Source organism: Ochlerotatus camptorhynchus, unplaced genomic scaffold (genome assembly GCF_037179485.1).
Source record: "Ochlerotatus camptorhynchus isolate MF236.1 unplaced genomic scaffold, CSIRO-AGI_Acam_v1.1 ptg000008l, whole genome shotgun sequence".
NCBI classification, from domain to species: domain Eukaryota; kingdom Metazoa; phylum Arthropoda; class Insecta; order Diptera; family Culicidae; genus Ochlerotatus; species Ochlerotatus camptorhynchus.
In genome coordinates, this window is record NW_027040500.1 from 2061992 (window position 1) to 2073355 (window position 11364).

General features: G+C 38.9%; 1 long non-coding RNA gene across 1 annotated transcript; it reads left to right on the plus strand.

Moving 5' to 3' along the window:
* Positions 1 to 1719: 1719 nt before the first annotated feature.
* Positions 1720 to 10402, plus strand: LOC135699008 (uncharacterized). Its single transcript, XR_010517509.1, has 2 exons — positions 1720 to 1809; positions 2029 to 10402. It is a non-coding gene; the product is annotated as an uncharacterized LOC135699008 (long non-coding RNA).
* The last annotated feature ends 962 nt before the right edge of the window (positions 10403 to 11364 follow it).

The window sequence follows — 11364 nt, forward strand, 5'->3', positions numbered from 1 at the left end:
ATTAAGGGGAAAAGGAACAAAAAACATTTTTCAATGCTACAAAAGCAGTTTTAATGTTCAAACTCGAATTTTTGTTCACTATGCTCCGCTTGGCAAATATAAAACAGTAACATATTTTCGTGAACAGAGTTTCAGCCTTGAATGTAAAAACTACTATTGCATATGTTTGTAAATGCTCTGCGTCCCTTGGACTTTAATGAGAATTTCAAAGGATAATGGGGTTATAAAGGAATTCTGATGAGGGCGTGATCAGAGATTTTATGCATCAGAAAAACTCGGCGGCGCCGACTGGGATTGAACCCAGGCCTTTTGGGGTGAGAGGCAATCACGCTTACCACTACACCACCGGCGCCGCTCAATGCGTAAAGTTCTCCAGGGTTTCTTCTTACAATCCCCACGGATTTCAACACAAGAAAATTCTGACAATTACTTCAAGGAATTTTAACATAAATTACAAGATAATAGTGACGCAAATTCCATGAAATTGTAAATCTAATGATGATTGCAAACAACAACCAAAACCAAAACCAGGGTTGCTACCACTCATTTTTTTTAAATTATGAATTCATTAGATGTTATAATGATAATCAGTACTTGTAAAATACAAGAAGAAGTTGTAAAATATGTGGTTGACACATAACACCTCTAAATATTGCTTTCAGAGCGACTCAATCCGCAATTTTACGATTCGGGCCACTCACTCTGAAAACAAAAATCATCACTTAACAAAAAATATTGTGCATTTAAGGTGATACGATACTATGCCTACAATCACCGGTAGAATGGCCGACTTGCACTGCCACTTAAAATTTTCTATTATCAGGGTGACCAGTGTATCGTATCGGAAGATCGGGAGAAATCCGTGAATTTCGATGACTCATCGGGAAAAAATATACTCCGTCCTCTATTAAAAAAAAAATAGAATTTCGACCTTCTACACATGTCAAGACCCTTGCACTGCACACTTAGAAAAAATCATGTACATGTAGGTGCTCTGAGACTCACATATACGAGCATCAATTTTGACATAAAATTGAGTCACAACAGACACAAAATTCAACTCAATCAAACGTACTTTTGTAACGGACTTTTCTGTCTCGGAGCACTTAATTTTACATGAAATATTTGTTTACGTCTGATCCTTTATGTCAAAGACGATTCAGTCACGTGTAAAGTTAGTTATTTTTAAGTATGTTGTCTAGATTTTCAGGATACAGTCACTTTGAACAAGAGGATTAGAGATAACGCCAAGGTATTTCAGAGAAGATGTCCCAGGAAGTTTTGGGATCAACTCTAAGAGAGTTGGGGCCTCATAGCCTAGTCAGTAAAGGCACGTTATTACCAAGCCGAAGGCGGCGGGTTCGTTTCCCGGTCCGGTCGAGGGAATCATTCGGGTTGGAAATTTTCTCGACTTCCCTGGGCATAGAGTATGATTGCGCTTGCCACACAATATTACAAATTCATGCATTGGTATTGGCATCGAATGCTCTCAATTCATAAGTGTGTAAGTGCATTTAGAACACTAAGTTGAGAGCACGCAATAAGCAACAAGCTTGATATGCGAAAAAGAAGTAAGACTAAGAGAGTTTTGATTAGAACTCCAAGTCAATTGTGTGAGTTCAGAGTATTTTTTAAGTAGCTCTGTGGAAATTCCAAGGCGATTTTGAAGAGGGTTACAAGATCCGTGAAAACACCAACGGAATCGAATTTCAAGTCTAAAATTCCAAACTAAATGTGCAAAGAATTTTATGGAAATTCCGAGGTTTATTTCAAGGGCTTCTAGGAATAAATTTAATCAGAATTGCTTGTGTATCTTCAGAAAAATCAAAGAACTCCTAGATAATTTTAAGTCAATACTGATGTGAATTGCATGGGAATTCTAAGGAGAATTGATGTGAATAAAAAAAATTGAAGAAAGCTTCAGCAAAACCCAAGAAAAAGATTAAAATCTTATTCAAGGACGACTTTCATTTATTTTATGGAGTGTTCTGCCGAGAATCACTGGACAATTATAAATAAATTTTCAAGGTTCTCCCAGAGAGCATTTCAAATTTATTTCAAGCTGACTGCCTACGTGGCGAAGAGAAGATCGGTCGGCTGAATAACAACAAAGCAACTGGTGTAGATCAACTACCAAGTGAGCTATTAAAATACGGTGGTGAAGCACTGGCTAGAGCGCTGCCCTGGGTAATTGCCAAGATTTGGGAGGAGGAGATATTACCGGAGGAGTGGATGGAAGGTGTCGGATGCCCAATCTACAAAAAGGGCGACAAGTTGGATTGCTGCATCTACCGCGCGATCACACTGCTGAGCGCCGCCTACAAGGTACTCTCCCAAATTCTATGCCGCTGCCTGTCACCATTTGCAAGAGAGTTCGTGGGGCCATTTCCAGGTGGGATTCATGGGTGCCCGCGCTACCACGGACCAAATTTTCGCGATTCGGCAGGTTCTGCAGAAATGCCGCGAATACAACGTGCCCACACATCATTTGTTCATCAATTTCAAATCCGCATATGACACAATCGATCGAGATCAGCTATGGCAGATTATGCACGAGTACGGATTTCCGGATAAACTGACGCGATTGGTCAAGGCGACGATGGATCGAGTGATGTGCGTTGTTCGAGTATCGGGACACTCTCGAGTCCCTTTGAATCTCGAAGGGGGTTACGATAAGGTGATGGACTTTCGTGTCTGCTATTCAACATCGCGTTATAAGGTATGATCAGAAGAGCTGGGATAGACACGAGTGGCACGAACTTCAGGAAGTCCATCCAGCTTCTTGGCTTAGCCGTTGACATCGACATCATGGCACGGAACTTTGAAACGATTGCGGAAACGTACATCAGACTGAAGCCTGAAGCTAGGCGGATTGGACTTGCCATCAATGCATCAAAGACAAAATACATGAAAGGAAGAGGTTCTAGGGAAGACAATGTTAGGCTCTCACCCCGAGTTCAGATTGACGGTGACGAAATCGAGGAGGTCAATGAGTTCGTGTATTTGGGCTCACTGGTAACCGCCGAAAATGCAACCAGCAGAGAAATTCGAAGACGCTGATTAGACCGGTGGTCCTCTACGGCCACGAGACCTGGACTATGCTCGTGGAGGAACAACGCGCCCTTGGTGTTTTCGAACGCAAGGTGTGTTGCGTACCATCTACGGTGGAGTGCAGATGGATGACGGAACGTGGAGGAGGCGAATGAACCACGAATTTCACCAGTGAAAATGGTTCTAGAACGCGACCCAACAGGAACAAGAAGAAGAGGCGCGCAGCGGGCAAGGTGGATCGACCAAGTAGAAGGCAACCTGCGGACCCTTCGCAGACTACGAAGCTGGCGAAGTGTGGCCATGGATCGAGTAGAGTGGAGACGACTTCTTTGGAAAGCAGAGGACAACAAAGCCTTAGCCTGATTGACGACGACGACGCTCACGTGGCGGTCCTTCGCAATGAATTTGTTCCTTTGTCATATTCCTTCGACAACGTTGGTTCACCTAAAATTTTCCCGAAATCGATTCCGGTAGTCACCGCAGGGATCGATCTAAATTAGTTCAATAATGTATCTGGCAGCACTGCAAAAGAACTGTCAACTGTAAACAAATCATGTCGATGAACCATCTTGTCCCGTGACACTTCTTGCCCTACCTTGCCCTAGTAATTTCGAATTTTAAAAGTTTCAAAATTTCAAAGTAGTTCTGAGAAGTCTTCCACGGAGATCGTGCAGGAAATTCCAGAAAAAGGAGATGAGAGTATCAACACGTTTTTTTTTAATTCCATCGCAATTTACTGTACAGTTTTGAGAAAAATTTCAGCAGAATTTTGAGGATGATTCCGAGAAAATTCTGACAACGATCCTGAGAAGAAGAAGTTCTCATCAGTCATCCAAGGGAAACTCTAATAAGAGTTGCAAGGGAACTTGTGGTAAAACATCCAAAAGTTTCCAGACAAGAATTAACAAGATTGCAAACTTTTCTTATTCGAAACATGGCTACTTCTTACTTGAATCAATTAAGAAAGGGGTGTCATTTTCACGGTTTGCCAAGGACGTAGTAAATCCTCACTATGACTCTGCTTGGAATGAACATTAATGAAAATTAGTGAAGTTAAATTATTAATGAGTTGTTTCCGAGCTAATTCAGACCAGTCGATTTGAAAAGTAACGCTTGTTTTTAAAATTTCCGGGCACAGACAAGTCTTCAAGATTCAGGGGCTTTCGAATTTTCCAGATCTCCTGCTTATTTTCAATGAGATCTCATGTTTAGAAAACTAAACAAGATCCAGAACAAATCTTCCAGATTCTGGAATTGGTGCGATACGCCTGGCGTTGAAAAAACATCCCAGACTCGAAGAAATGTTCAAGATCGTAAGCCATGAAAAGTTTACATGACTCTGAGAAAAATAGGAGACTCTTCAAACTTTGACTTTGGGTGATTTTTTTTTTTGAGTATCGGAATTTGGAAAAGGATTTAGATCTCGTACTTAAAAATTGTGAGTCTTCTGAAATTATTTTAAATTCTCGTGAATTAGAGTAATTGTCGGTACTAGACTAGAATAAATATAAAATTACAATGTTGAAAAACTAGTTACCCACTAGATCTAATGACGTTCTGCCTAATGACAACACGACAAAAAATGTGTTGTCTCCTCCGCCCTTGATACGCCTTTCATAACGCTTCATCACGCTGCAGTCCATGCAGGCCCTTTGATGGTGGGGGTGGCCGTGTATTGCTGCTAGCTGACACGAGCTGTGCCGAACGTGCTATTCGCCACTGCGGCTGTCTGCTTAAGCCTGGTACGCAGCTGAAAAGAAACGGAAAAGTAATTTTTTAGGAATATTCCCAAAAGTAAATTTGACAGCTATAGGCAGGTGTCTTTTGCTAAATTTTGAGATCATAGGGGGCTGTCGTCTAATTTTAAAATCAACAATTATCAGTTTTTATGTTGTTAAAATGCATCCAAAACATCATTTTTACAGCAAACTTTAAAATTACCTAACGGAATAATTGATCAGACCATTATTCCGCAAGGAAAGTGAATTTACATTCAGAATGCGATCACGATACTAATGTAATCGGTCTTTTCTTTACCGATTTCTTTTGAACTGCGTACTGGGTCAAGAAATGCTAAGGAAAAGTAATTTCTTAAGCAGTCCGTGACCTATCCCGTAGCACGTAAAAATGTCATTACTTTTCAGCTACGTACCAGGCTTTACGTGGTGGTCATTTGCAATGGCTATTGTTCCTTTGTCGTATTCCTTCGAAACCGATTCCGGTAGTCATCACAGTGATCCACCTAGGCGATACAGTTTTATGTATCTGCTAAATGCAGTCCTGCTTGTCGAATGACTGTGGAGGCGAAACTGACTCGAGTGGCGTAGCCTCCGCAGTCAGAACGTTTAGTTTTTAAAATTTACCCAAGGCCATACGATGAAGATGATGATAGTCTTCTAATGCTGATGACCGTCGAAACGGCATTGCATTTGCACAGCAAATCAGAATTATTTCTTCCCAGCCACTTCTCGCAACTTGAAACCTTTAATAACCCTCGGGACAACCGACAGTTACAAACATACCGTCTACACTGAGAAAAAATTGAACTTTTATATTCATAAGTCTTATTTAACGTTATCAGAAAATCTAATGATAATTGCCGTTGTAAATTCGGAAGTGCTGCCGGTTATATGAGAGAATAATAAGAAGAACGTTCTGTACTTTTTTTTTATCTTTTAAAACACGTCTCCTAACACTCTCAAATGATACTCAACTGAACATTCTTAAGATTTACTATTCTGTTTGGTACAGAAATCCACTGAGACCAGTAATTGATCTTTCAATTGCATAATCAAATGCAGAATTTTCTTACAAACAGGCTGGTTGCTTTGGTAAACAATGCCCCATCTGATAGAGGAATATTCTGGTATCAATCAATAATGTTGATAAGCGCGGGCGAGTTAAGAAAATCAAACTTGAAGTCGTTGTTAAAAAAAAGAAGTCAGGCCACGTTAGTAAAAGAAATCTGCAGGATTATAATTTGATTACCTAACCATACAAACTGTCTGAAACTGAATGCTGTTAAGCAAAGTGAAATAATAAATTAACGGAAGGGAACCTACAAATGCAACTCGTAAAGTGCCAAAGTCTGTTGTTGGAAATCCTCAACACAGAACACACCGTAAGAGAATGTACTTAGTTGCAGAATCAACCATCAGAAGAAGAAAAAAAAACAGAAATCTAAAAAGCCAGAAATCTAGGTAAAGAGTAGTGAGTAGCATCACAAATAAGTATCCGATTATTTTCCCCCCTAGTTGCACCGTGCACGCGTCATCATCTAGTGAGAGCAATTTACGCAAGCCAAGTAGTATCAAAAGCGCGTTGGAAATAAGCTGAAACAGAAGCAAAGGAATGTTTTTCGTTCAACAGTGCAGTGCAAGCAAAAATAAGGAAACATACAAATAGATTAGCGTGTTCTGCCAATGAGCCAGGTGTTCGTTTCAGTAGAAAAACAACAAAAGAAGAAAAAAAGAAAAGGTAAATAGCGCGAGGTGAAATTCGAGGAAAGCGTTGAGATCCAAAAGGAAGCGTTACATACATACATATATTTTGTATAAACTTATTTAGGGATTCTAAAAGCATTCGAACGCATTCGAATGAGAATTAAATGATAGAGAATGTCTTTTGTGAAAGCTTATTAGCGCAGTAAAAAAAAACTAAAAAAAAAAATGACAAAATAAACAGGGTGACACAGTGAAAATTTAGCTCTATTGAAGAAAAACTACACAAGGAAAACGAGTAAACAGTGAAGTAGATGCCCGAAGCAAGAAGTGAAGATTGTCTAGTAACTTAGTGAAAAGCTCAAGTAGATCGAATTTATTTAACCCTAAAGACTATCACGTTTTTACTCTTAATCATATCCTATAGAAACCTATCCATACACACACACCTACTACACACAAACACACGCGCGTAATAAGGAAGGATGTGACAAGTAGTTGTTGTCATAGTACTACTATATCACACAATCTTTAGAGTAAACAAAACAACAATACATATTGCAAAACAGGTTGGCTATATAGCGACGACTTTTCTACACACACAATATCATAACCCCCCCTAACATATCAGACTAATCGATGTGAATCCCTTTTTCCCGAATGAAGAAAAAAATTGATCCACTTTTCAAAAAGCAACCCTCAATGATACTTTTGCTTTTCTTAAAAATGAAGAAACATCACGACGAAACATAACCCGTCATTGTCTCGTCGTTGTGGTCGTCATCATCGTCGTACTAGCGGCATGAGGAAGAAAAAAAAAGTGACAGACGAAAACAAAAACAAAACTATCAACAAAAGTCTTCTTACCTGACGAAACTGCTAGAGGGAGACAAAACAGTTCAATTTGGTTTCGAAGGAACAAATAATAGATCGTAAATAAATAAAGAATAAAAAGAGAAAAACATGTTGTACAAAGTAAGCAAGTAGAAGAAAATACGTTAAAAACAAAAAGAAAAAAAAACAGAAAAAACAAACAAAAGCTAGCGAAAATTCCGGTGTTGTAACGCAAGTAGAGTAATGCAATTGGAACAAATGATGCAAACACCCAAACATGCATGCATGACAGTACGTGATTTCATGACACAGATTTCAGTTTTTGAAACAAAGTTGCTGAGGAGATGATGTGTGTAGAAAGCAAAAGCCAAATGAGAGGTAAAAATGCGTTTTAAAAGCAGTGCAGCAGATACTGGAACAATGTAGCATTCGCCCGATCATGGTAGAGTTAAATTTAATTAAATTGCCACACACCCAGTCACTGGCTTCGTCGGCTTGGTGTGCCATTATTGTCGGGTTTTTATTTTTGTCGAGGACCATGGAAATTCAATTGCCGGTAGAAATGTGCAGCGGAATTTGTCTCCCACATCAACGACATCAACGACGATTGGTAGGAAAAGTGACACACGATGGCAGTCAGAGCATGTTTTATCAATTAGTGTGAAATATGTGCAGTTAATGAAATTATGCACATGATAATGTAGAGAGCGAGAGAGAGAGAGAGAGTGCGGGAGAATCTATTTGCGAACATATTTGCCACGACCGGCTGGGGGAACTGGGCGATGGTGGGCAGGGTGTTGTAATTGTTTGTCGCCATTCGATAGGCAGCCAGCTGTCGCTGATTGTTTGTTGTTTGCATAGTTTTCTGTTTAGCAAATAAATTGGATTGACTATCAGAAATCAATTTTTGCACTTTGAGTGACCTTGTGCGCTGCTGGAGTTGGTTAAGTGCTAGTGGGAGTTGTTTTCAAAATGATTTTGTAATTTCGAATCACAAATGCGTATTTCCGTCATTTAAATGCGATTTGCTTATTGGAATATTTTAAAATGATTTCCTGAATGATCAGTGACTAGGCTACACGCGAACCAAGAAAAAAAAAATCATAGAACGTTGGCATGTTATCTTACCATCTTTGCATGACAAATTAAATAGCGTACAAACAAAGCGATTTACAATACTTCGCTTAATAATAGGTTTTATTTTAACTCAATATGGTGGAAAGCAACATATTTATAAAATTATATAATCCATTGAAGTTTTTCAAAAGCCATGATTAAAACGGGTAATTATTTTTTCAGTCCATTGTCAGCACTGTTCGTGTGAACATTCGAAATGAGTGACAAACTCATTTAAAAATTTAATTTAACGGTGTTCTCTGCATTTTCAGAAAAAGTCTTCTTCTGTTTCTACTGTTTCTTCTTTGCATTTCAAGATTATTGCTTATCGCATATTAGCTTATTGCGTACTCTCAACTTAGTGTTCTAGGTGCACTTCCACAGTTATTAATTATGAGCTTTCGATAGAGTCGCCGTGTGTGTAGTGGTAAGTGTGATTGCCTCTCACCCCAAAAGGCCAGAGTTCAATCCCAGTCGGCGCCGCCGGGATTCTCTGAGGCATAAAATCTCTGATCACGCAGGGATGAAAAGCCGTTGGTCTCCGGTCTATGAGTTGATGGGTCGATAGCTAGGGCCCAGGTGTGGGAGCTGCCTCCCTTGCCTGGCGTCGGAAGCATTGATACTCAGTACGGAAAACAAATTAAGAAAAAAAAGAGCTTTCGATGCCTGTACCATTTTTGTTTTAGAATAAATGTGTGGCAAGTACTTACAATCATACTCTATACCCAGGGAAGTCGAAAAATTTTCCAACTCGAAAAATTCTTAAACTTGACCGGGAATCTAACCCAGTTATTTCCTGCATGGTCTTGCTTTGTAGCTGCGCCTCTACTGACTGAGCTAATCGAGGCCCCAAAACATTAAAACTGTCCATAATTTAAAAAAAATATTGACTTTACATTTAATGTTTTATGCCTGAAATTTGAACCAAATGATTGATTGTTTCAGGTGGCCAAATTCGGTAAAAAAAAGCAAAAATTTGAGAAGATAAAAATTTAAATGCATAGATTTGGACAATAACTTAGCTGTGATGTGTTTTGGAATCCAACTATCCTTCAATGTTCCAGAAAAGAGTTCCAATTGAAATCAAATAAATAAATGTTCAATATAGACACAACAATACGACGCTCTAAACATAAACAATGCGGCTTACTTCGATCGATTTTTATTCAAAACTACGGGCCCAAATGTGGGAAGATGCGGAAAGGCTGCGTCATGCTCGATAGTTGGGACCTGTTCAAATATTACGCAACGCAAAACTTTTGTTTTTACGTATGTATGCGGCGATACGTAATATTTAATGGGCACTTGTCACAAATAACATCAACATGGGTAACTGGAGTCGATTTGATTTAAATTAGTTTTCTATCTAACAGGTAGCTTTACTTCTTCTGCGATAGAGATTTTTAACGTTTAATCCTTTATAAGGCACTGGCCACCAACAATCAATATTTTTTCTGCTCACTCGTAATTTGTTTTCAATTTATGTTTTAACTGGTGGAAACTTCTAACATTTGTCAATAATCCTTTTTTTTAGCCACATCAAATGAAATTTTTTAATTTGACAGCAATATTAATGTCAACAAACCTCCAATTTTGATCCATACAAAATTAAACTGTTGTAACTTTATTCACATTTTATTAAAATGTAAGCCAAATAATCACAAATGAGCATAATTTAAGCTCATTTGCCTCCTTGGTTTTTTTTAATGTGTCAGTTTGAAAAAAAAGGTTCTCAAATAAGAAGAGATTTACTAAAATTGCTCATGGCGCAGACCCTATCGATCAAGCCCAAAATATATTGAATATTTGTGGGGGAGGAAACTATTTGTGACAACCAGCTGGTGCCATGAAGTACACTGAACGATGCGTTTTAAAACCCGTGCAGACCATCATTACCGAGCGTGGAAAGCTGGATTGAACAGAATTGCATTACGCATTTATACTACCAAAAAAAAAAACAATTGAGCAGTAATATTTTCACACAGGCAAAAATAAAAATTAAAAAAAAGAATCGGCTTATTTGAAAGCAGTAGCAGCATAAGAACAGTTCAATCACTTCAAATATTGTCTTGTCATAATCAAGTCAACTTATATTGGGTTCCTCGTCATTGCGGGATTGACGGAAATAAAAGAGCCGATGCACTAGCAATACTCGGATCTTCTCATAAATTCATAGGACCAGAGTCCTTTTGTGGCTTATCGGCTGCATCTCTTAGAATGGAGCTAAAAGCGAAGGAATCATCAAAAGTGGAGGAAAACTGGAAGAACACTTCCATTGCCATTATAACAGGTCATTGTCCGAGCCGTTATCACTTGAAGCTGATTGGAAAACTTCAAGATGATGTATGTCGCTTCTGTGGCATAGAAAAGGAAGACTCGGAACATTTGCCATGCCACTGTCCGGCAATTTTTAATAAAAGGCGTAAGTTCTTCGACAAGGGGCTGATAGAACCTTATGACATTTGGAGAACAACTCCCAGTACGGCAGTGCACTTTATTCGAAGTGTAATGCCTTGCTGTGATAATGCTATTAGTCAAACAATGGCCATCACTCCTAATAATAGTGATACGGCGTCTTGATACAGTTCAAAAAATATGTGGAAGACCAATTTCAATAATTTTATCGCCAATCAATCAGCAATATTTCTATGCATCTGATAAATTTAAGATATTATCATTTTTTTTAAATTGCACGAATGAGCAACTGTTGCACCGACTGCATGCGAAAAGCGATTTCCCTACACAGATTTCAAAGTTGAATTCCATGCGGTCTCACAACGAAAGGCTGCCTATAAGCAGCGAGCTGCATCCCACATGAGCATCCATAGAAAGAGGAAGAAGCCGCACCGCTATTGATCGGAATCAGTAGCTCCTCGCAAGTCGCTGTGGGTCATCTATGTCAAGTAAATCATACTAAAGAGTA